Below are 27,184 nucleotides of genomic sequence, written 5' to 3' on the forward strand. Positions count from 1 at the left end.
CCACTTGGGCATCTGTGTCCTGCCTGGAGAGACCTATGTGATGGCTGCCTGGCATCCTGCATCGATACCCCAGAATGGGGGCTCAGGGACCTGGGCCAGCCTGTCCCACTCACAGCGCATGAGGGTGCCCTGCTCTCTGACACATTCCCGCCAACATTAGCCCAACCACTTAGTAACGGGCCTTTCTACAGGCCCATAACAAGTCTAAACGCATGCTTCTCTTTACTAATGAGTTTGAACATCTCTCATTAGACATTTAGGGCTGTCTTCCGCCCCACCGTTGTGTATTTTTCTCTCAGGCCTCTGTCCTTTTCTTACTGTTCTGTGAGAGTTCCAGGATGTTCTAAGTTGTAACCGCTCGTCAGTCGCATCTGTACCGCGCGCCCTGTGTGCTGCCTTTGCCTGTGGCTTCCTCTGTGAGCAGGAATCCTTAATTTCGATGCTGGCAGATCCATCATTTTTTTCTCCCTTCTGTCTGGCACTTTTAGGGTCTTTTGGAATAGAATCATTCTTAGGCACAAAGATACCTACTTATGCTTTCTTTGATTGGCTTTGTTATTGTAACATTCACGTCTAAGGCTTCAGTCCATCTGGAGCCCACCTTTTGAAAGGCTTAAGGGAGAGATTGTCAATTTTTATCCAAGTAAGACAACTCTCTGCCGCAGTGTGCTGTTGGCTGACTCGGGCCTTGGTTTCTCAGCTTGCTGTGAGGCACCGTCCTGCACACCAAGTTTGCCATCAAAACACTGAGGAGAGGGGCATTATCCAGAGCCTCATTCCCAGCTCAATCCTGTCCCCAGTCCCACCACCTGAAGCTGCTGTGTATGTTTGGGCATCATCTCTCTGTTTTACATCAAACCACAATGAACACAAAGTAAAGGAGGCCAAGATGACAGAGAGTGTCCTGGGATGTACACCTTCTAGAGGTGATGCTCTCGTTGCGTGTCCCCCAGCAGCTCTGTGAAGCCCCTGCCCCGTAGAGGATGGATGAAGCATGCTTTCCACTTCATGCTTTGCCCGATGTTGAGTTTCAGGCTCAGTTTTGAAGTCAGGACTCCGCCCATCCCCCTTTGCTTCAGCATTCCGGCCAGCATGTGGATTCCTGGGGATCTTTGTTGGTGGTGATCTCTCTGCTGCCAGTGTCTTCTCTTCCTCCCGCCCTTCCCAACTGATTGGCTGTCTCTGCCCTCAAGACGGGGCTCATTCGTTCACCCATCCACAAATCTATTTAAAAAATATGGATGTATCATATCTGCCAGAGTTCTTTGGAGGTAAGCAACAGAAACGGGTCCTGGCAAAACTTTATGCAGTAAAAGACTTTTATTTCCAAGATTTGGGGTAGTTCACAGAAGTCAAGAGACCCTGAACCACTAGGCCTCAGAAAGACAGGACCTGGGGAAACTCTGGGCTTCTAGGTACCAGGAAGTAAGGAGAAGTCAGAACAACTTGGTGTCAGCTCTTATCCCGCCTTGAGTCACTCTGTCATGCCTGAAATTCTCAGGAGAGGACATCTGATTGGCCCAGCTTGGGCCACTTGCCCAGCTCATGGCCAATTGCCTCAGGTACCATGATTGCCTGTCCATCAAGACTGCGCAAGTTGGGGAAGGCTGGATCCCAGAGGAAAATTCAGTGCAGACACCACCAGCCCTTGTGGGCACTTTAATCCCAGACACAGCCTGGATGAGTACTAGGGACCCCAAGATGAACCCCACAGTTCCTGCTCAAAGAACTCACAGCCCAGTGGAGGAGCCTGGTTAAATAGAAGGTGCTCAAAACAGAGTAAAGAGTACCATGACATAGGGGCTCCTGGAGCCAGGGAAAGGATTCCTAGATCCAGGTGGGGCATCAGAGAAGACTTCCTGGAGGAAGTGGTGCTGAACTGAGCTCTCACAGATCTGTAGAAGCAGATTGGATGAAGAAAGTGGGGAATGGTGATCTGGGCAGAGGGTACATAGAGCACGAGCATAAGCAGAGCAGTTGGAAATGGACAAGCGGTTGAAATAGAGTCAGAGGTGCCCTGGAATGTTCTGCATGGCCACAGGGGTTTCTGAGGCCCACTCAGGGCAGTGACAGTGGCTGGAGAAGCCTAGGATGCAAGCAGGAAGGGAGTTCCCTTATTTCTGATCTGGCTCAAAAGCTTGTTGGTGGCCAGGAGGGCTGGGGGCTCAGCTTGAGACATTAACATGACAGCCCCGAAGAGCTAAATTGATCAATGGAGACAGATCCTTCACAAACGTGTACCAGATTTCATGTATAAGAAGAAAAACTCCAGGTGGAGGCAGGTCCACCCAAATGACTCATCTTTTCTTCCTCTGGTACCCAGGAGAGGATCTGCACGGCTCCATTCTAATGGCAACACGTCTCAGGCCTATTTTCCCTGCTGTTAACGCACAGGTCATGGGGGAAACACTAATCCAGACCAACCAGGTCCTGTGATGGGGGAAACTAAGCCCAGCGAGGGGAAATCCTTGGCCACAGTCCGTCCTCGTCTAGAGCTTGAGCCTCCTTGTTGAGCTCACAGAGTGTCAAGGTGGAGGATCAATGCTTGAGCAAAAAAATCACTTTTTTTTTTTTTTTTTTTTTGGCGCTACGCGGGCCTCTCACTGTTGTGGCCTCTCCAGTTGCGGAGCACAGGCTCCGGACATGCAGGCTCAGTGGCCATGGCTCACGGGCCTAGCCGCTCCGTGGCATGTGGGGTCTTCCCAGACCGGGGCACGAACCCGTGTCCCCTGCATTGGCAGTCGGACTCTCAACCACTGCGCCACCAGGGAAGCCCAAAAATCACTTTTTAGCTTTGTTTGAAAACCACATTGTTACTCCCTTCACACCCACTAGCGTGGCTATAATCAACAAGTGGAGAATGACATGTGTTGGCGAGGAGGTGGAGAAATCAGAACGCTTGTGATTGTTGGTGGGAAGGTAGAATGGTGCAGTCACTATGGAAAACAGTTCAGTGATTTCTCAGAAACCTAAACATAGAACTACCGTATGATCCAGCAACTTCACTCCTAGGTATACACCCAAGAGGAAGGAAAACAAATATCTCTACAGAACTTGTACATGAGTGTTCACAGCAACATGATTCACAATAGCCAACAGATGTAAACAACTCTAATTTAACAAAATGTGAGATACACACACACACACTCACTCACACATATATACATATTCACGCAGTGGAATATTATTCAGCCAGAAAAAAAGAATGACACACGGAAACATGCTACATGTGGATGAACTTGTAAACATGATGCTAAGTGAAGGAAGTCAGATATGGAAGGACAAATATGGTAGGATTCCATTTCTATGAAATGTCTAGAAGAGACATCTTCTAGACATCTTCTAATCCATAGGAACAGAAGGCAGATGAGTGTTTGCCAGGGGCTGGAGCAGGAGAAAATGGGGAGTGACTTGTTAATGAGTACAAGATTTCCCTTTGGGATGATGGAAAGGTTTTGGAACCAGATAGTGGTGATGGTGGCACAACACTCACTCAATGCTACTGAATCGCACACTTTAAAATGGTTAATTTGATGCTGTGTGAATTTCCCCTCAGTAACAATATGTCTATGTCTTATGTCTAATGATGTTGGGACATTTGTATTGGTTAAGGACAAGATGATGTGATAACCCAGCACCTGCTATAGGGGAAGCCCTCTTTCAAACCCTTGACAGCAACCTGAGCTTGAAGCTATCATTGTTGTTGCCATTTTGCAGCTGGGGAGACTGAGGGATCAAGGTCATACGAGGAGGAGTGGAGCTGGGATTTGAACCCAGGCTGTCCAGCTCCAGAGCCCATGTGATGAAGCACAAGGGAGAAGCCTCCTGGGTCACAGGACTGGCCTCAGTGCCAGGGGGACCTGTGTGTGAACCCAGCACTCTCTGACTTCGGGTCAGGCCCGTAAACTCTGGGAGCCTTGGAGTCACACCTGTTGAGCAGGAGTGGGTGTGCCTGATGCTGCCGGTGGTGGTGAGGATGAGGTCCTGTGGGAGGATCATGTGACCATGGCCACGCCCCCCCCCCGCCTCCTCACGGGTACCTCTCTTGGGCTCCACGTGCCTTGAGACATTTTGGGAGCCTCCGATCCCATCCCCCAGGATTCTCTAGGCAATCACCATCAACGAAAGGACCGGGCTTTTCATTTTTGCTAAGGGCCCTGCTCAAAGGGACAAGCCCTGCAATTACCCTCTTGGTCCCCTGCTGCGTGGTGGGCAGTCACTAGATTCCTTTATGAATTCTGCAGGAGTTGGATGGATAGGGAAGCCAAATCTCAAAGTGGATTTATAAGCAGAAATCAGGGATAAAAGTGGGGGAGGGGAGAATGGACCACATGTACCACTAAATCTGGTTCCAAGAGGGGCGTGGTCTGTTAGGCTATGTGCTGGCAGCATCTGCATGGGCCACTTGGACCTGAGCATCTCTCTCAAACCACTGATGGAATTGTGTTTGGTCAATGAACGTTTCTAGGGATGGTGGGGTGGTAATCACTGGGGCCTAGTGTAGTACATTTAGATAGGAAAGCTGACGTGATCCCAGGAGTGGACAGTTTTCTTTAACATGAAAAGTTTGTTTTTCCGTCTTGTGGGCACGGAGACTTTCTTGAGTGAAAATGTATGTAGCTCACCCATAAAATGTACATTTTGTTGGAAAGGAAGGATGAAACCCCTGTTGGTTGGATGCCTGCCTCCTGGCATGCTCTGCCCGAGGGAGGCCCATGAGATTAGCACGTCAGTCTGGGAAGCCGTTATTTTTTCAGGTGGGAACCTGAGGCTCAGGGGGAGGGGTGGGGGAAGTCCCATGTTCTGAGAGTCTGAGGAGTGAGTTCCTTCCACTTTATCAGGGCTCCCCTGCCTGGGGCTGGGAGACAGCTGGTGTCATGGGCCTGGGGGACGGCCAATCCCTTGTTTCCTTTGCTCAGATGGGTGATGTGTTTCATATATGACAGTCCTACTATTCTGTGGTTGTATGTGATACTCTTAGCCAATAGAAGTTTGTTTAAAAGGATCTGGGACTGGAGGGGAAAATTACTGTAAAGGGCATTATTGGGACAACTGGTGAAATTTGAATAAGGATTGTGGATTAGATAATAATATGATGCCAATGTTAAATTCCCTGACTCTGATAACTGCATGGTGGTTATGTGAGAGAACGTCCTTGTTCTTAGGAAATGCACACAGAAGCACTCAAGGATTCTTTCCATTACCTGTTATCACTTCATAACACAGAGGCCTAAGATGGCAATGATTTATTACATCTCATGATCCTGTGGGTTGGCTGCATTCAGCTGGGAGCTCGGCTGGACCAGCACACTCCAGAAGGCCTCACCCTCTCCACGTGGTCTCTCCCCATCCAGTAAACTACTCTGAGCCTCTTTATATGGTGGCTGGGTCTTAGGAGGGCTACCACTTTACATGGTGGCTCTTAAGACCTGAGAACTGACAGACCTCACCCAGGGATAATGATCTTTTTTTTTTTTTTTTTTTTTTTTTTGCGGTACGCGGGCCTCTCACTGTTGTGGCCTCTCCCGTTGCGGAGCACAGGCTCCAGATGCGCAGGCTCAGTGGCCATGGCTCACAGGCCCAGCCGCTCCGCAGCATGTGGGATCTTCCCAGACCAGGGCACGAACCCACGTCCCCTGCATCGGCAGGCAGACTCTGAGCCACCAGGGAAGCCCCAAAGGAATAATGATCTTTGGCCTTCAGGGGCTTAAACTCCAGCAAGCCATCCCTGGGCACGGCTCCGCTTAGGGTGACCCCCAGGGATGCCTGCCACCAGCTGAACAGGAGGGTCTTGTAGTCAAAGATGCCCACCCCCTGGGACTCGGCCACCTTAGAGTCTTTAAGAGGGAGCTATGTTTCCGCCATTCCTGGGGGCAGTTTGTCTTTGCGGAAAGCCTGAAGGTCACCCAAAGACCTGGATTCCAGTTCTGGTTCCATCACTTAATTTTGGGCAGGGGACTGAACCTTTCTGAACCTCAGTTTCCTCAGCTGTAAAATGGGAAGAATAACACCCATAAAGAGGTTTGGTGTGAGAATGACATGAAATGGTAGAGTTCAGGCTCCTGGCACCATGATCGTCACTGTCAAGCTAGGGAACAGGCTCCCAGCCATCCTGGTTTGCCTGGGACTGAGGGGTTCCCGGGACACTAAGGCCAGGGTAGTGGGGATGAGTTGGTCACCCTACATGGCAGGTCTCCTAGCCTTCCCTTCTCTGTGCCTCGGTTTCCCCAGCAGGCAGATGCCGGCAGGGCTTCATCCTTGTGATACTGCCACAGTGCTGAATGGGTAAAGCACGCATGTTACATAAACTCAAAACCAGATGCCTGCACGTACATAGGTGGGTGTGCACATGAGGGTGGGCATGCACGAGGGGCAGGCCTGGCTCGGTGGGAAGAATGCCACTGCTAGTGGCCAGAAGCCCTGGTTTGGGTCTCAGTGGCCCTGTCACTTGAGCTGTGTAAACTTCTGCCCCCGAAGCCAACCCCCCAGGGCCTCAGTACCTCCCAGTGTCTGGTGATGACAAGAGAGGTGGTCTCATTTGGTTTGGGGAAGAGGTTGGGTGCTTGCTGAGCAGGAGAGGGACTGCGTGGTGGTGGTGGCTGAGGTTTTCTTTTCTTTTTTTTTTTTTCCACCTCAGAGCCTGGGCAGTCATGTGTGCTCTTCCCTTGCTGTTCCAGGCCTTCCTCCCTAAAGGGGCTGGGTGGGGATGGAGGGACCATGCCCGGCAAGCTGGCTCCATCTAGCAGGGAGGGGAAGAGAGGGGGACCACCCATCCTGGTGTGCCTAGTTCATTGCTAAAACTGGGGAAGTCCTGGGCAAACTGGGTCCGTTGGTCACCCTACTCATTAGCTTGCTCCAGCCTCAGTCCTCTCACCTGTGAAATGGGGACAGGAGCACCTTCCTGTCTCAGTGCATTTAGTATGCTTTAACAGATAGATATCAGAGAGCAGGTGGCTTAGAAACAGAAAACATTTATTCCTCACAGTTCTGGAAGCTGGAGGGCCAAGATCACAGCACTGGCAGATTCAGTGTCTGGGGAGAGCCTGCTCCCTCACTGACAGCCATCTTCTCACTGTGATGTCACACGGCAGAAGGGGCGAGGGAGCTCTCTGGGGTCTCCTTTATAAGGCAATAATCCATTCATGAGGGCTCTGCCCCAAGTCTCCACTTCTTAATACCGTCATGTTGAGGATCAAGGTTTCAACATGTGCATTTTGGGGGGGACACACATTCAGACCACAACATCCCCCCAATTCAACATTTCTTGGATGAATATTAATTGAGTCCTTACTATGTGCTGGCATAGCACTGGTCTCTGGGGATTCATGAATGGACAAGACAGACCTGCCCCAGTAAGGGTAGACACAGACAACCCGTGAGTAAGCAAAGAGGCAAGATGCCTTCAGGTGGTGACGATAGGGTGGAGCAGGGTCTGTGGCAGAGAGGACTCTGAAGGGGCTGGGAGAAGTCCTCTGTGAGGAGGTGACATGAGCTGAGGACCAGAAGAAGCCCACTTCAGGCAGAGGCTCTGAGCAAGAACACAGCAAGTGCAAAGGCCCTGTGGCAGGAACAAGTGTGTCTGGCTTCCAGAGAGAAGGGGAGGGTGGTGGAGGTCAAGGACAGAGAGGTGGGCAGGGGCAGCATGTGAGGGCCCAGGAAGCCATTCTGGTCCGAGTGTCACGGGAAGGCATGGGAGGCGGCGTGGCTTCGTGGCTGGGAACGTGGGCCCACAGCTGGACTACGTTCAAATCCCAGCTCCACCACTCACAAGTTAGGTGACCTTGTTAACCTTTCTGTCTTCCCATTCCAAAATGGAGTTGTGCATAGGAAGTAAAAGGATGGGTTCAGCCAGGCCTAGAAGGTCCATAGGCTGATCAAAGAAGGTAGGACAAACAGGCAAGTAAAGAGAAGAGAAGTAAAGAGAAGGGGCACAGACCCTGGGGCAAGGCTGCCTGCGTTCAAACCCCAGGCTCCACTTCCTGGTGTGTCACCTAAGCTCTCTGTGCCTTGTTAGTAATAATGACCATCTTATGGGGCTGTTGAGAGGATGGCATAGATCAACACATGGCAGTTAGAGCAGGGCAGCGTAAGGGCTGCTGTCACGGTTATCATTGCAGGAAAAGGTCACCCACCTTAGGCCCTTGCGCCCCCAGCAGGGCCACACAGCAGCTGTGTGACTTTGCCCAGTCACTTGACCTCTCTGAGCATCAAATTTCCATTAGTCACAAAGGCCTAGTCATCTCCCACTCCCCTGTCCCCGGAGGCTGTGGTGAGGAGCCAGGAGCCTGGGCCAAGGCCTGGGACATAGTGAGGGGTCCGTTCCCTGCCTGCCACATGCCCACATGTAGTTCAAAGATAGATGCTTCTTCTCCTCCTCTCCATCTCTGGGGCCTGCTGTCCAGAAAAATCTGACCTCTCCAAGCATAAGAGAAGCAGTGCAGTGTGGTGGGAAGACCCTCAGTGTGAGAGTACCAGGAACCCACATGCCAATTCTAGCTCTTCCCTTCTCTAGTTGTAAAAGCTTGGGCAGGAGCTTCGACCTCTCTGAGCCTCAGTCCCTGATGGGAACGCTGGTCCTGCAAAGCCAGGGTGGGGGTCAAACCAGACAGCAGGTGCTGTAGCCCCTGTCCCTCCTTCCCCATCTCTACATCTGCTCTCCGCTGAGCACCACCCCTCCCATTGCACCTCCCAACACAGACACCCAACATGTGAGATTCTCTTAGCTTCCACTCTGGGAAGCCTGCCCCCCTTGAGTTGGCTGCAGTCAGCATTCTGCTGAGACCATCTCAGAAAGCTGGCTTGGGGCTGGATGGGGTGCAAAGAGGGGCTGGCAGGGGCTAAGCAGAAGGCAGGGTGAGGCCCAAATGCCCAGCTTGTTGTCTTTTGAGGCCAAGCTGCTTCCCTCTCCTGGCTCCCCAAGGGGATCCTTGGATTCTGGAAGTCAAACTGGCAAGGCCATATACCTGCTCATCAGCCCCAAGCTCCTGAAACCAGACAGAGCCTGGGAGGACAGACCTGGAGTCACATCTTTGCGTGGTCACTTACAAGCTGTGTGACCTTGGGCAAGTTACTCAGCTTCCTTTATCTACAACTCCAAACCCTGACTTCAGTCTCTTGCTAGCCTAGGTTTAGTTCCAATAACAAACTGAGGAAAAGAAAAAAAGAGAAAAGAAAATAAATTACTCTTGGGACAGATGGAAAGAATACAACTCAGCCACTCACCAGCTATGTGCTTGGGCAAGTTACTCAGCCTCTCTGGGCTCAGTTTACTTATCTGTAAAATGGGTATGATATGTCTCTCTCTCAAGTATTACTTCTCATCAAATGAGATGACACATGAGAAGCACTTAGCACAGCTCCTTGCATATGGTTGTTGCTAAAGAAATATAATACGTTTATGGTCATCATCATCACCATCATCATTATCACTGTAGTTACCAGTATCATCATTGCCATGTCTCCACTATCATGGTTAGCATCAGCAGCAGCACCTTTATTATCGTAATTATCATTGTCGTCACCATCATCATCATCATCATTATCATGACTGTCATCATCAACATCTACATCGTTGTCACTATCATCACAATCAGTATCAGCATCATCTTCATCACCATTGTCCTCACTGTCATCATCACAACCACCACCACCACCACCAGCAGATGGGCTGCTGGTGTCCCCATGTGACAGATCAGTATTGGTGAGTCTACTTGATGGTTTTAGGACTTAAAGCTGATTTCCTCTGACTTGTGGTAGTTAAAACTACCACCCTGGCATTCTTTCCACTGTTTATTGTTTTAGAAAATAAACCAGAAAATTGCTTTCTTCCCAATATGGTTTCCAAATACCCAGCATCAGGATTTTCCACTGGCATCTTGGAATGTTCTCATCAGAAATCTCCTTCAAGGCATGATCCTTGAGGCTGGGAGCTTTGCCCAAGGGCTGTCTGGGAAAGGAGTTTCTAACACTAATATCGTCTGCTCATGCCCAGTTCTTTCCAACTAACAAAGGACTTTCAAACCATGCAAACCATTAATACAAGGGCCTTGGGAGGAAAAGGGTATGGGGAGGGAGTATTAGCCTGCTCAGGCTGCCATAACAAAATACCACAGATGGTCGGTGGCGGGGGGGGGGCTCCAACAACACACATTTATTTTCTCACAGTTCTGGAGGCTAGAAGTCCATGAACGAGGTGCCAGCAAGTTTCTGGTAAGAGCTCTCTTCCTGGCTTGTAGATGGCTACCTTCTCACTGTGTCCTTCATGGCCTTTCTTCTGTGCTTGCTGGGAGAGGGACGGTGGGGGGAGAAATTTCTGATTTCTCTTCCTCTTCTAAAAGGACACCAGTCCTATTAGATTAGGGCCCCACCCTTATGATCTCATTAACATTAATTACCTCCATAAAGGGCCTATCTCCATAGACAGTCACGCTGGTGTTTGGGGCTTCAACATAGGAATTCTGGGGGACACAGTTCAGTACATAACAGAAGGGAAGATATATTTCTAAAAAGCCTACTACATGCCTGGCACTGTATCAAAAACTTTCATAGACGTTGTTTCATTTGAGTCTCGAGACAAACCTGCAAGGTAGGTAACACAGTCCTCATTTTACGAATGAAGAAACGGAGGCTCAGAGAAGTTGAGTGGCTCAGTATCACACAGCACAACTGCAGTTCTATCTGACTTCAAATACCATACGCCATCTTTTTTTTTTCGTATCAGTGGTTCTCAAAGAATGGCTTACAGACCTCTGGGGGTTCCCCAAGGTCCTAGATAATACTAATAGTATTATATATTAGTAATGTTAATACTATATAGTATCCTAGTAATATTAATATTAATACTAATAGTAAATGGGGTTTCACTGTGTTGACATGTCACTGACAGTACAAAGCCAATGGTGAGTAAAATTGATTCCTTAACTGGAACAGAAGCACTGGCCCCAAACTCTATTAATAGTCATTCTACCGTTCACCGCTATGCACTCACAATAAAAAATAAAATAAGAGTCATTAATTTTCTTAAATCTCAGCCCTCAAGTACACATCTTTTTAATATTCTGTGTGAAAAAATGGAAAGTATACATACAGCACTTCTTTTGCAGACTCAAGTGTGACAGTTGCCTTGAGGAAAAGTTAAGTGTGCAGTTGTCTGGGTTTTGAGCTGAACTAGCTGCTTTTTTCATGAAGCACCATTGTGTAGTCAAAAGAGTGATTGACAGGCTAACCATGATCATGCAGACTTAGATTTGAGGCAGGTATTTTTTGAAAATGACAGAAGCAAGCCTTTCACTTCAGGGTAAACAACAGTGTTTGTTGCCAATGAGAAGATTTGACCTTTTGACAAAATATGGAATTTCGGAAAACTTGATTCTACTATTGTCAGCTTGCTCCTTAATTACTGAAAGACTTTTTTTTGGTGGTGACATGATTGAGATTGGTGGTGAGATGAATGAATGTGATTTTTTTGTTATATCATTTAACCTGTCAATATTTGGAAGATTTCATAAGTCAGTGATCCAGCGTTTTATAAATGGCCAACAGATGTTGTTTCAAAATCACACCTAAGTAAAGAGATCCATTCAAAGTGCTGTGTAGACCAATGGATGTTAATGTAACAAAACCCAAAAAGTTCATCAATACGTTTTCAAATTTCACATCACAGCTAACTGTTAAAATACTACCACTTGTCAAGTTTTGTGTAGTATCAAGAAATTAGCTGAAAAGTCTATTAAAATATTCCTCCGTTTTATAACTATGTATCTGTGAGACCAGATTTTCCTCATCTACTGTTAGCAAACAGCCTATTGCAACAGGAGGAATGCAGAAATAGCTATGAGAATTCAGCTTCTATTAAATCAGACTGTAAATAGATCTTCAGAAGTGTAAGACATGCCACTTTTTCTCTGATTTGGTTTTTTGAAAATTAAAAATATGTTATTCATGTTAATAAATGCAAGAGATTTATGGTTATTTTTAAATAAATTAATAAATACTCTAAAACATTTTCAGTTTTAATTTCTAAATGTCAGTAGATGCAACATACAGGAACAAAAGCTCTTTGATGTCCTCAATAATTTTTAAGAGGGCAAAAGGGTCTTGAGACCAAAAAGTTTGAGAACTACTGCTCATGCCATTTTGGGGTTGAGGAAACTGAAGCTCAGAGAGGTTAGGCCGTTTGGCTGAGGTCACAGAGCTAGAAAATTGCCCAACTTGGTGGACCTTGTGATGATTGCTGGGTTCCCCCAGCTGCTGGAAGACAGACCTTGGCTGAAAGCTTCCTTCGGGACCTCTTGGGCTGAAAAATACTCAACCTTGACTTGGGTTACATGGAGGAGCCCAAAGTCACAACCCTTTCTAGGGTCAACTTCCATCCAATGTCAGACTAATGGGGTCAGGGAGGGGAGGGACTGGCTGGGGCAGCTCAGGCTTCTGAGAAGTTTGGATGGGGGTTTGGAGGGAGAGGAGGCTGGGGAGGGACCAGGTCTGGGCCACAGACAGCCCTGATGTGGGCAGAGGAATTTAGACCTGGTCTAATTGTGCTATTCTGCCTTTGCCAAGATCTCAGCTGGCCTCTGCCTGGGTTTGAGAAAGTTCAGGGTTAAGGACAGAGCACCTACAGTAATGCAGAAGAGCAGCATTGAGCTTACAATTCTGGGTCTTTCTACCTCCATTCAAAGTGCCATGAGAATTGTGAAATGAGCACTGTAACGTGATTATATGTCAGAGGGGGCGGTTATCGTGATCAGAACCTCTATCTTCAGGGGTAGAAGATTATGCAGCAGCTCTGGGATGCACGAATCCTCCCTAGGACTATCCAGTCGCAGGTTCATGCAGCCCTGCTTGCACACCTCCAGGGGCAGTGAGCTCACTACCTCCTGAGATGGCTCCTTGCTTTTCTGTCTATTCTCTTGTGGAGGCCGAGATCTTCTCTTTGCTGAGAGCCTTTCCCTTTGTTTCTCTTATCTCTCTTGCTTTTATTGCAACCTGCTTCCCCTCCAGACTTGCCTTCTTATTGACTTTCTTGCCATATCTTTTGCCATTTTACTCTGCTTGCTTCCTCCTTTCCTGTGTTCCCCAGTCCACCTCCGCACCCACACGCCCTCCCACAGCCAACTCCTGGAGCCTCATCCACTCACCATTTCCGGAGGTCTCCTGTGTGCCAACCATGGGAACAGATGGGTTCATCAGATCAGTCCCTGTCCTCACCAAGCTCATGATCCAGTGGGGCTATTGCCATATGGTCTCCGTGTCCATACAGGGCCTTATGGTGTGCAAGGTGTTAGGGAGGGGTAAGTCACCATTTATAAGTTTCCTAACCACAGGCTGGGGAATCCTGTTCTGAACACGGAATTTAAACCCAGGTCTGCCCACCCCCAACTGTGTATACAAATGACTTCACCTTTCAGAGCCTCAGTTTCCTTATCTGGAAAATGGGTCTAGTATTACCTACCTCTCTGACCCATTGTGAGGATGAAAGAAAATGATGTGTGTGAACCCCTGGCACACAGTAGGTGCACAGGACCAGTGAGTTGGGGTCCTACTGTTCCCACTCAGCAGGCCCTCGGAGCAGCTCGTGTGTTCCAGTGCCGGGCAAATGGCCGGTAGGTCGGATTAGGGACATATGTTAGCAACTTTCCAGTCAACAGAGGTCTGCCCAGCAATTGGCCCTGCCAAACCCTAGGCTTCCCTTAACTGATTTGGACACAAGCAATGGCTGCAGCGCAGACCCCAGAGGCTCCTCCCTTAACCTCCGCTTCCCCAGTGCCCAGGGAGGAGCCACAGTCCTCCAGAGACACGGCCAGGCTAATTGAGGTGGATGGAATTCGGGCCTGGACCGCAGATCCTAGGAGGCGAGCCCCTGCTTCTGTTTGTTTAGGGGCCAGAGTTGTTAGCCTCGTCCTTTATCAGCAGCTTTGGGGTGGGGGGCTGCTCCCCACCACCTGAGAGGAAGTACCTGGGCTTTGGTGTCAGGCACACCTGGATTTGAGCCCCGTGCTGCCGCTTTCTAGGTATAGTCCTTGGGGGCAAGTCATGTCACCCCCTGAACCTCAGTTTCCTCTTCAGTAAAATGGAAGTAAAATGACCCCCATCCCACAGGGTTGTGATGAGGATGAAATCAGACCAAGGACGCCAAGAGCTGCACATGTGACAGTTTGGGAAATGTTATTATGGTCATTTCCCACTGAGACCAATGCCAGGGGCAGAGCTGAAGAGAATCAGACCTCTCATGTGCACATGAAATGATAAACAAGGGGCAGGTGCTACACACCATGCCCCTGGAGGAAAGGTGGATGGATGGCAGTGCTTGGTCTGGAGCGGGCCTGGCAGGTCGGGGCCTCAGTACACATTTGTTGACTGAAGAAATAAGGGGTCACCCAGGAGGACCTGGCCTTCACTTTCAACTATGTGTAAGGTCGAGATGCCAACTCACTCTACGGGGGGCTAAGGTGGGGCTCGGGGTAAAGAAATCTCTTCCTGCAGCCAGGGCAGTCCAAAGATAGAAGACAACACCTCTGGTGGGAGTGAGCTCCCCATCGTAGTGGGTGTGCCAGGCTGGTTGGGAGAACTGTGGGCAGAGATGTAAAGGGATCCCCGCACTGGGTAGGAACTTGGCCTCTATGATGTCCAAGTTCCTCTCCAACCTGAGGGCCTCCGATTCTCGGAGAAGCTTCCTTTTCCAACTCCTCTGTCAGTTATGGTGGTCTGCTGCTCTGCAAACAACCTCCACACCTCAGTTACTAACGTGGTGGAAGCTTATTTCTTGGCCGAAAAACAGCCCAATGCAGGCACTTGCCTCAGTCTTCCTTTGGGCAGTGACTCAGGCACCAGGCTCCTTCTATCTTATGATTGCACTATCCCTCCAGCCTCTGAATTCTTTACCAGATCCTCTGCATATGGCTAGACAACGGGGGTAAGGAAAGAGTGGAGGATTGCGTGGAAGATTTTTATGAACCAGCCTTGGAAACAGTGCACATAATGTCTCTCCATGTTCTATTGGCCAGAACTGCAAGGGAGTCTGGGAAATGTAGTCCAGCTGAGTGTCCAGGAGGAAGAGGAAATGAGTGTGGTGAACTGTCAGTCAGTCATTGACACAGGAGCAGGGGGTGCACTCATTTAATCAATCATTCATTCATTCAATGAACAGTAAGCAACTACCTTGTGCCAAACCCTACTATGGGATATAAACATGAATCAGATGCAGCCCTGGTCTCCAGGAGTCCACAGCCTCAAGTTCACAGCCTGGACACATCAGGCAGCGATAGCCATCTAGTTTGGCAGAGATGAAGGATGCCCTTCATCACAGCACCACCATAGTGTATGAAACAGGGCCCCTGTTCCCTCATCCGTAAGTTAGGAAGAACACCACCTACCTCAAAGAACAATACATGCCAAGCTCTTAGCACAATCCAGCATATGGTGAGCCCTCTAAAAATGGGAGTGAATATTTGTATTAGTAACTCTATGCTTTGCAACGTCAGTCCTTTCTGAGTATTTTAGGGTTGGGTCAGGAGATGCTGGGGACCACAGTGCCATAATGGTGGCATTCCAGGAACCCTGGCAGGGTGGAGGGAGGACTAGCATCTGGTTGCTGACAGAGAAGCCTGACTGCCCTCAAATCCTCACATGTAGTGGCCCAAGCAGAGCCATCCAACCCAGGCTCCGTTCACTTTGAGGGAATGCCTGAAGCAGCTGCGTGTTTTCTCAATTCCCCAGCGCGACAGCCTCCCTGGAAATAATAATTCAGGGGAATTTCTCTCTCCTTCCCTGAGGTAAAGCAAAAAGAACTACAACCCTCCACAGCTCTATGAGAGAGATTCCAGAATGGGGAACTAAGGCTCACAGAGGTTGAGCAACTTTCCTGCAGTCGCAGAGCTGGGTGGCAGGGCAGGGATTCCAGCCGACGTCAGACTGCTTGCTAACCCAGCTCTAGGGACGCAAGGACAACATTTGCAGAGGAGACCCTAGTTCAAGCTCAGCCTCCTGAGTAAGCATGAACTACTTTCTCTGAAAATGGGGGTGACAGCAATACCTTCCCATAGGGAGCTCAATGAGAAACACTGTGTTTAAGATCCCGGCCCCTGGTCTAGAACTCAGCAACACCAAACTGGACAGAGGCCCAGTGTGGCAGTTAGGAACACTGACTGAGAGGCAGCCTCCACTGCTTAGCAGCTGTGGCTCATTGGGAAAATCACGTACCTTCTCTGTGCCTCAGTTTGTTCATCTGTTGAAAGGGGATGATGAAATACCTGGTAAGTGCCATGTAAGTGTGATTTTTTTTTTTTTTTTTTTTTTTTTTTTTTTGTGGTACACGGGCCTCTCACTGCTGTGGCCTCTCCCGTTGCAGAGCACAGGCTCCGGATGTGCAGGCTCAGCAGCCATGGCTCACGGGCCCAGCCGCTCCACGGCATGTGGGATCCTCCCGGACCGGGGCACGAACCCGTGTCCCCTGCATCGGCAGGCGGACTCTCAACCACTGAGCCACCAGGGAAGCCCTGTAAGTGTGATTTTTGTTATCATCTGTGCACTGATGAGGTGAATTCCTAATGGTTTGTTAAGCTACCTGATCTTTACAAATGGCTAAGAAGGTGTTTTAAGCTAGACTTTTGAATTTTTTCCTTGAGGGGCTGGGAAAAATCCAGACAGCTTAGCTCTGGGAGGGTGTTTGAATTGAGAGAACATTGAGTCTAGGAAGCCAGCTACCTTCATATTACAGATGAGGAAACTGAGGCTTGGAGAAGGGAAGGGGTTTACCCAGGAGCTCTGGCTCACTCAAGGAGTCCTAGTGCCCAAGCCTGTGTGCCTTGCCCTCCTCTTCCTGTTTCAGGAAATGGAACAGGGCTTTCGTTAATCTGTGTGATGGAAATCACAGAGGCCCAGATGAAGCAGATCCTGGGTCATGACTGGAAATTCTCATTGGTATCTGGCTGTCGCCAGGCTTTGCCTTATTCTGGAATATGAGTCCCCTTCTCCTCTGTCTGCCCTATGCCCCACTCATCCCCTTTCAGACTAAGGTACCTACACTGGAGAATTGTAGCCACAACTTCTCTGCAACAGCAAGAGGTCCTAGACAGCACATTTCAATTCCACATATGATTATTAGGCACCAGGCCCTGAACTAAGGGGATTCAGTGGTAAATGAAACAGCCGTGGTTTCTGCACTTATGATCAAACAGGAAGACAGATGCTAAACAAATCATTACAATCGGGCCCTGAACTGAAGGTTGTGTGACCATGAGCAAGTTATGTGACTCATCTGAGCCTCATTTCTCTATCTGTAACACAGGATGAATGACACCTATTTAAATCCCAGAGTTGACATGAGGATGAAGTGAGGTAGGGATGACAGCAACTAACACCTAAGTAGAAGTTCTAGAATGTGGAGCTCTTTCCCCTAATTGGAGAAAGAAACACTGCACTTGTATTTCTAAGAAGAAAGAAGAAGAGGATGTGGATGGACCAATAGATGATCATACTAAATGAAGTAAGTCAGAAAGAGAAAGACAAATATCATATGGTATCACTTACCTGTGGAATCTAGAAAAAATGATACAAAGAACTTAGTTACAAAACAGGAACATACAGACATTGAAAACAAATTTATGGCTACCAAAGGAGGTGAGGAGGGATAAATTAGGAGTTTGGGACTAACAGATACACACTACTATATATACAATAGATAAACAGCAAGGACCTACTGTATAGCACAGGGAACTGTATTCAGTATCTTGTAACAACCTATAATGGAAAAGAATCTGAAAAAGAAAAAAAATATAGATCGATAGATAGATAAACTGAATCACTTTGCCGTACACCTGAAACTAACATAACATTGTAAATCAACTATACATCAATTTAAAAAATTTAAAAAGTAAAAAAAAGAAGAGGATGGTAAAAATAAATAGGAGAGCGTGCACTGTGCCAGCCAGGACAGCGTTCTCCCAGCTTGGTGATTCAGTCAGGTCTGAGGAGTTGAAAGCAAAGGTTACTGGCTCATAATGCACCACTGAGCCTGTCTATTCTCCAGATAATCCACTTTATGTATCTGATAAAGTGGGATCAAAATCAGAAACACATTTCCCAAAGATGTTGGAAATGCACAGTCCTTCCTTTAGAGTGTTTGCAGCTGCAAAATGACTGTGATTTGGTCAGGTTGGGCGTGATCAATCTCAAGACCCAGTGGAGCACAGCTCTGCCGGTGTCCAGGCCATGGGAGGCCCTGCTCCACCATGCTCAGGCTGGGCGGCCGAGAGGCCCAAGCTTCTCTGAGCCTCAGCTTCCTTATCTGTGAAAATGGAACCAGTCCCAGCTGCTGACCCACTGAATTGCTGGCGTGTAACTGAAACCCGAAGGAAACTGTCTGTTTCACGGAGATACCTGCAGTGCCTAAAACAGAGCTTAGAGCATAGGAGATGCTCATTAAACTGTTATTGAATGGACGGTGCAATAGAAGCTCAACCAATATTTGTTGAATGGGCAATTAAATAAATATAGGTACAGAAGTATGTCTTTCCAGCCTTACAGCATTCCTGGAATTTCTCCTTCTTTTCTTTCTTTCTTCCTTCCTTCTCCTCTCCCTCCCTCCCTTCCTATATTTCTGTCTTTCTTTCTTTCTCACTTTTTTGTAGCTGAGACCTTTGGATACAGAGAGGTTAAATCATGTATCCAGGCTCATAGACCTAATTAGAGTCTGCCTCTGATGTTTGGGCCTAGTTTTGTCTGGCCCCATGTGCCTTATACTTTCCACTGTGTCTGGAAGTTTCTTTGAAGCCTCTGAAAGTATCAATTAGGAATGCTTTGAAGAGTAGCTTAAGCAATAAAGATGTGCATTTCTCTCCCACCAGGAGTAGCGGAGGGCGGCAGTTCAGGGCTGGAGCAGCCGCTGAACGTAGTAGCACAGAACTAGGCTCTTTCCATCCTCAGACAATTAGCTTTTTGTCTTAATGTGTGTTGCTTTCTGGTCACAAATGGCTGCTACAGCTCCAGGCATCGCAACCAAGTTCAAGGCAAGAAATGGGAAGAAAGGAGGGGGAGGGCATTTCCCAAAGTGGTTTCTTTTTTTTGTCAGCCGAGGAAAAAGGTATCCAGTGGCAGATACCTCAGCAGACTTCCCCTCCTGTCTCACTGGCTACCTTGGTCAGCTGGCCGACCCTTCCTGCAAGGGAGGATGAGAAATTGAGCCCCCAGCAGAGGCTGCTGGGCTGGCCGGGGCCGGCCCAGATCAATTGTTGTCGCTTGGGAACCGGTTCACTGCTGCTCTGAACAAAATCAGGGTTGGGAGAGTAAGGGGAGAGGAGGGAACTCTTGGGGAGTCCAGACCTACTGACTTCCTCACTGGCGAGTGAAGAAACTGAATCCAGGGCGCTCCTCAAGGACAGGCTCTGGGTGTTACCTATCATTGTACCGACTCTTTGAAGCAATATAGCACAGGACAGGGTTTCTCGAAGATTCCACATGCACACGAGACAGATGATTTACTGTGATCTGCTGGCGCAGTAGTCCGTAACCACACAGGGAGAGAGAATTCCCGTCCTCGATTTGCTTTCAATTCTTCCGATTACATCTTGGAGAGATGATAAAGTAAATGTGATGAGTGGTCCTTGATTATATCCTGGATTTAAAAGAAAAAACAAGCCCTAAAGAACATTACTGGGTTAATTGGGGGGCATTTGAATGTCGGTTATAAATTAAATAATAGAATTGAATCAATGTTAAATTTCCTGAGTGTGATAATCAAGATTGTGGTTATGCCCTTGTTCTAGGAGATACACACTGAAGTAGTTAGCAGTCATGTCACTGATGTTCACAAATGGTTCACCAAAAAGTATTTATACATGTATGTGTCATACACTTATACATGTATATACATGCATATATAACTACTCATATACATACACACGGTATGTATAACTATGTACATAAATATACAGAGATATATGTATATAAATATACATTATATATATAAACAGAGAGAAAGAAAGCAAATACAGTAAATGTTAACATCTGGTGAATTTAGACTCTAAATGAAGGGCCTATGGGTGTCCATTCATGCAACCTTTTTTTTTTTTTTTTTTTTTTTTTTGCGGTACGCCGGCCTCTCACTGTTGTGGCCCCTCCTGTTGCGGGGCGCAGGCTCCGGAAGCGCAGGCTCAGCGGCCATGGCTCACGGGTCCAGCCGCTCCGCGGCATGTGGGATCTTCCCAGACCGGGGCACGGACCCATGTCCCCTGCATCGGCAGGTGGACTCTCAACCACTGCGCCACCAGAGAAGCCCCATTCATGCAACTTTTTGTTTTGCTTTTGTTTTGTTTTGTTTTTTGCGGTACGCGGGCCTCTCACTGCCGTGGCCTCTCCTGTTGTGGAGCACAGGCACTGGACGCGCAGGCTTAGCGGCCATGGCTTACGGGCCCAGCCTCTCCGCAGCACGTGGGATCCTCCCGGACCAGGGCACGAACCCGCGTCCCCTGCACCAGCAGGCGGACTCTCAACCACTGCGCCACCAGGGAAGCCCCACCATGCAACTTTTTAATAAGTTTGAAAATTTTCAAAATGAAAAGTTAGGAAAATAATAGATTAATATTTTAAAGAGGAAATTTCAGAAAATTATTAAAGAAATACATAACGTGTTAGTGAGCATTACACCAATATTCAAAATCTTTCCAGTCATCCCTAAAGCCCCAGATTTGGGAACCACTGATGTCGATTTAGGGGACATCTTTCAGCATCATTTATCCTTAAGCTTTTATTCCCTCGTACGTAAAATGGGACAACTTTTACAGCATCCTGGGATGGCCGGTGGTGGCCTTCCGGGAACGTGGTGAGAATTGTATGAAATAATACACACAGAGTTCTTGGCACAAAGGCTGGCACAGAAGCCAGGTTATGGGGAAGGCTCACTGTGGTGTGCACCCCCAGTAAGTACCACTGGGCCTGGCACACAGTAGGGTTGTTGAGAACTGGATGTAGCTGATTCAGGCAGGTCACATCACCATGCTCGGCTTTCCTGGCTCTTGCTGCTCTTGCCTTTGTTCCTTTCCATGTCTCGTGGCCTAGGAGAGGCCTCCTGGATAGGTCATCTGGAGACTGAAGCCACAAAAAGACACCTCCACCAACACACACACACACACACACACACACACACACACACACACACTTTTTATGTCATTATCATTTTTCCCGGACAGCAATTCTGGCATCTCTGGGCCCAGAGATCCTTGATTAGCAGAGTCCAGGGCTGGGCGAGGCAGCCAGCCTTCAGTGCATTGGGATGGGGCTAATTCCATTTTCCGGTCCCTGCATCCATCAGAGGCCGTGGGGTGCACTCTCACCCCCCTCCAGTGTCTGGAGCCGGTCAGTGTGGAGGGGCCGAGCAGCCCGGAGAATTCTTTCCGGCCATCACCATCACCATCAGGGCTGCCAATCCCCACTGCCGCCCCGAGGCTCCGCCGCCGTGAGCCATGCTAATCCCATTACCCACAAATGAAGATGTAATCACAGCTCTTTCAAAGGGCCTCCGAGGCTGATCCCTCTTTGGAAAGAGAAAAGAAAGTGCAATTGTCCAAGCCACTGACTTCTGAAGTTCCCACTGCGATGAGGGGACACAGAAGTTATCTGGGGCGGCAGCTGCTCAGCTGGGAAGGGGTGGAGGCTGCCTGAGTGTGGCGCACAGAGCAGGGCGGGGTGGGGTTGAGTGTGCCACGGGCCAGATCCCACACCGACTTGCACCGTGTCCTCGGCTAGACCTCCAAACTCTCTGCACCTCGCCTGTGCATCTTTCAAATAGCGGCAAAGCATCTTGCTGGATCTAGTGGTTGGGCAGCTGTGTGTGGAGGTGAAATATACACGGATGTGAGGGCACTATTGATGCTAGCAGTATGTTATGTTATTAGTGGTAAATTTTACTGAGCACTTACTAGGTGCCATTTTTCTGATGCTACTGTCATTCCCATTTTAGAGACCAGGAAACTGAAGCACAGAAAGTTCAAGAGACTTGTTCAAAGTTGCAGGGCTGGACGGTGGTGGCCAAGCTCAATGGCCATCTAGAGCAGGAACATAAAGTTCCACCTTGCACTATTGTTGCTTTTGAACAGAAGCAGTGGTGTCTGGCTGATAGCAAGGAATCCTATTTTTTCACTGGAATAGGGTCATCCTGCCCTTCGGCCATGCTCTTCCAGGTTCTGAGTTTCAAGACCATGAAAGGATTGACCCATGGCTTGGAGTAGAAGATGCCCTCTGTCCCCTGGTCCTGGGATCCATGTGAGCCTTGCTGCCCTGTGATAATCATGATGACTCTCATCACTGACCGTGTTCAGAGCACTGTGTACCAGGCACTGTCTTGTGTACAACACGTACAATAAATAATCAGTGACACAATGGGAAATGTTTAACAACCAACTCTCTGGGGAAAGCCCTTCATCTGTAGCATTTGTCAGTTTCCATGGTGCAAATGCTCCCACCTCCCACCATGGCCAACAGGGAGTTGGGAAGGCATGGGCAGAATTTGTGCTAAGAGTGGCCCCAGCGAGGGTGTAGAGGCAAGGGAACCCTCCTACACTGTTGGGAATGTACACTGGTGCAGCCACTATGGAGAACACTATGGAGGTTCCTTAAAAAGCTAAAAATAGAGTTGCCATATGATCTAGCAATCCCACTCCTGGGCATATGTCCTGAGGAAACCATAATTCGAAAAGATACATGCACCCCAATGTTCATAGCAGCACTGTTTACAATAACCAAGACATGGAAGCAACCTAAATGCCCATCAGCAGATGAATGGATAAGGAAGATGTGGTACATATATACAATGGAATATTACTCAGCCATAAAAGAGAATGAAATAATGCCATTTGCAGCAACATGGATGGACCTAAAGATTATCATAATAAGTGAAATAAGTCAGAAAGAGAAAGACAAATATCATATGATATCACTTATATGTGGAATCTAAACTATGACACAAACTTATTTATGAAACAGAAACAGACTCACAGCCATAGAAAACAAACTTATGGCTACCAAAGAGGAAAGGAGGTGGGGGAGGGATAAATTAGGAGTTTTGGACTAGAAGATACAAACTACTATATATAAAAGAGATAAATACAAAGTCCTACTGTGTAGCCCAGAGAACTATAATCAATATCCTATAATAAACCATAATGGAAAAGAATATGTATATATATGTATAACTGAATCACTTTACTGTATACCAGAAACTAATGCCATATTGTAAATCAACTATACTTCAATTAAAAAAAAAAAAGTGGTTCCAGCACACCAACAATCAATAGCTCACAGCAGCCGGATGCCCTCTGAGTCCAGGTTTGTGTTCTAACTTCTCTCTTCCTGATTTCCCAGGGCCAAGTCCACCCCCAGCCAGACGATGATCTCCTCAAGGGCAAGGAGCCTGACGCAAAGCATTAGAACCAGGCACACACTAAGTGAGTGTCCAGTAAATATCTGGAGAGTTGAACTGAATGCTTTGATTTCAGTGGAATCAACTACTTTGTCCAAGGTCACACAGGTAACCCGTAGCAGAGGCCATGACTGGAACCCATGACTCTTGGCTTGGGGGGATTACACCTTTGGTATGTTTCAGTGTGAATTCTGAGGTTATTGCCACATCTGAGAAAGGAGATGGAATATTCTGATTATTCCTGGGAGGAAAGCAGAGGGGCTGTGCTTTCACACTTTGCATCATCAATGTCCCTTTGCTCCTTTTCTTTTGTTATCACCATTCACATAAATATGCACCTTCTATGTGTTGGGGAGTAGACAAGAACAGGGCACTAGGACTAGGTTTTTAGAGCACTTTTTAGTTTTTAAGGTTTTTTCACTTGCATGATGTCAGTGTTTCCTAAGTTCTGGTAGCATTCCCTTGGCGGCAACCAGTATGACATCATTGGTCATGAACCTTTTAGAATGTTAATACTTAGGCATTTATTTTAGTATGCCCTCAGAAATATTTCTAGTACATTATATTAGTTAGGCATAGGTCACTGCAATTGACAAACAGCAACAAACGAGTGACTTCAATAAGAAAGAAGTTTACCTCTCCTTTGGTAAAAGTCAAGGGCTGGCATGGCACTCTGCAAGATCAAGGCCCCACCTCCTTCCATCCTGTTAGTCTGCTGTGCAGGACTTCCATTCTCAAGGTCACCTCAAGGTCTAATCTGGTTGCTGCAGCTGCAGCCATCCAGCCTACATTCCAGACAGCAAGAAGCAGAACAGGAAAGAAAAAAAAAAAAATTCCTCTCCTTTAACTCATACCTTCTGTTCCCATCCATTGATCAGGACAGGTTATAAAACCACACTTAGCCAAAAGAGAAGCCAGGACAGTTTTTATTCAAAGCATCCCAGTGGCCAGGCAAGGAAATCAGAGTTCTTCCACAGGGAAGAAAGGGAGAGTCATTTTTGTGGAAGAGACATTGGTCTTTGCTATATACACACCCAAACTTTGATTTCATTGATATTGTTGCTTAGGATGAGATTAAAGTTTTTAAAAGATGAGGCAATTGAAAGAAAATTGTTAAGTAAATTAAGTCCAGGCGGCACGTGGATGTGGTAACAGTCAGGAAGGTGGTAAGAAGTGGGGAAGGTGGAGCAGCCTGCAGGGGGTCTATCCGTGCTCGTCCAGGATGTGGAGACTGGTGGTCAGTATGGTGGCATCACTGCCCTCCTCCTTCAAAGGAGGAAAGGCCAGGGCTCATGCTCACTGTTTCTCAGAGACTTCCTTGGGATTATGACAGCCACCGTGATGGCTCCTCCAGCAGCACCCCCTTCCTGCTGACCCATCACCTACCACAGAGGCTGCAAAGATGGGGCACTCACTTCCTCAGCATCCTGGCAGCTCAGGGTTACCCAGAGACCCAGGTCTGGCCGATGACATGTAAACGATAAAAGCACAAAACAAGACAGGGAGCTGTTCTGATGTTTGGGACTATTATTAATGTCGATATTGACTCTGAGGTCCCAGCTGATTTCAGGGCCACCCCCCGCCCCCCCACCAAGGAACTAGTCTGAAAAGAAACTCAATCAGTAACTTGAACCTTGAATGGTAAAATGGAAAACAAGTGCCAAGGGTAATGCCGGCCACATAGTAGGCACTTAGTAAATATTTATTATCATAAATATTCCACATGAGTGTCTTCTATCTGTGGTCCTTCTTCTATTAAATGTGTTTAAGGCGTGGAAAGGCTCAGACAAGTGCCTGCACATGGCCAGTGTTCCATTAGTGTTATTTACAATTCTTTTTTTTTTTCCTTTTTTTGAGGTTTATAAAAAAATATTTATCTATTTTCTGTTTTTGGCTGTGTTGGGTCTTAGCTGCCACGTGCGGGGTCTTCGTTGAGGCACCTGAGCTCAGTAGTTGTAGCTCGCAGGCTTAGTTGCCCCGTGACATGTGGGATCTTAGTTCCCCAATCAGGGATCAAACTTGCGTCCCCTGCATTGGAAGGCGGATTCTTTACCACCGGACCACCAGGGAAGTCCCTTATTTACAATTCTTGTGGTTATCATAGCACCCTGGGGATTGTCATAGTTCATTCATTCAACAAACATCTAATCACGCACCCACGTGTGCCGAGCACCATCTTGACACTGCAGAGTCAGCAGTGAAAAAGGCCGAGTCTCTGCCCTGCCAGGAGCCCAGGCCCTAAACAACTCATCCCACATTTAATTAACGAGAATCGTGGTACATGCCAGGTGCCATGCAAGCATAAAGTGGAGGCACTGAGCTTAGCCTGGGGTGCCCTAGGGAGAAGCTGTCACAAGCTGGGACCTCAGGAACAAGCTGAAGTCAGTCCAGCTAAGAGTAGGGAAGACATATCCAGGGCTGCTCAGCAAACCTGGCATGAAGGCCAGCAAGCCAGCTCATCGGGCCTCGGCTCCCAGGCTCAGAGTTTGGGACAGGGCCAGGCTGACTCAGAGCGGGCCAGGCCTTGGCAGATGCCTCTGCACTGCAGTCTGGGCAGCGCTGCCCAGCCACCTCCCTGACCTCCCTGGGCGTCCCCTTTGTGTAACAGCTGTCCCCCATGCCGAGACACTTGGGATCCAGTTTCTGCAGAGGCTGACTTGCAAAACCTAGTGCATTGTCCTGAAACAGCAGGCTCTGGGGAGAGCTCAATGCAGTCATGGCCGCCACGTCTCTGTGTCCCGCCCTGAAAAGAATTACCTTCCATCAATAGATGGTGCCCATTATGTGCCAACATCCAAGGCTTTTAATTGACTCAGGCTTAATTAATGATTTGGAGAACATTCATGGCTAGCCTGGGGCTCCAAGAGAAGGGAGTGGGGCATGGTTAATAATGGGACGGACTTTATGTGGATGTTCCATTTAACTGTCGCTAGGTCCTGGGTGGAGATGCCTCTGAAGTGTGACAACACAGGATGGAATGGGAAAATATTTGATGAGAAACGTCCAGATTTGCCCCCCATCTTGCGTCTTCTTTCCTGCTGCTCAAGTCTGAAGATTCAGCTTGACTCATACCTACTGCCCACCTTCTCATTACATTTGGAGAAGAAGCCCCCATTTCTTTCCCCATCCCGAGCATCCTCTGACAGAGACCCCTGAGGACTGGACCTGTCTTGTTCTTGATGGTTTTGAGAGGCTTCAGTTTGTTTTTGTTCCCAGGGAATTCTGCAGGATTGCTCTGAGTGTCCTTTGCGGTTTCTAAGATAATTGAATGCAAGTTCTGCGAACATTTCATGGGAATTTTATTAGCATGCCATGAGAGTTAGTTAAAAATTCCATGGAGGGCTTCCCTGGTGGTGCAGTGGTTGGGAATCCGCCTGCCGATGCAGGGGATGCGGGTTCGTGCCCCGGTCTGGGAGGATCCCACATGCCGCGGAGCGGCTGGGGGCCCGTGGGCCATGGCTGCTGAGCCTGCGCGTTCGGAGCCTGTGCTCCGCAACAGGAGAGGCCACAACAGTGAGAGGCCCGCATACTGCAAAAGAAAAAAAAAATATTCCATGGAAGTTGAAGGAACGTTTCTAGTAGAATTCCATGATATTTCTGTGAGAATTCATCAAGGATCGCATGGCAGCTCTAGGAGGTTTTCATGAAAATTCATTGAGAATTCTGCAGGTCTTCTAAGACCTTGCCATGAGACTTGGAAAAGAATTCCGTGAGGAGGAGCAAGTGACAGGAGAATTCTGGGAGCAGCCCAAGAGAGTGTAGCAGGACCTCCAA

Source organism: Mesoplodon densirostris, chromosome 1, assembly GCF_025265405.1.
Source record: "Mesoplodon densirostris isolate mMesDen1 chromosome 1, mMesDen1 primary haplotype, whole genome shotgun sequence".
Lineage (NCBI taxonomy): Eukaryota > Metazoa > Chordata > Mammalia > Artiodactyla > Ziphiidae > Mesoplodon > Mesoplodon densirostris.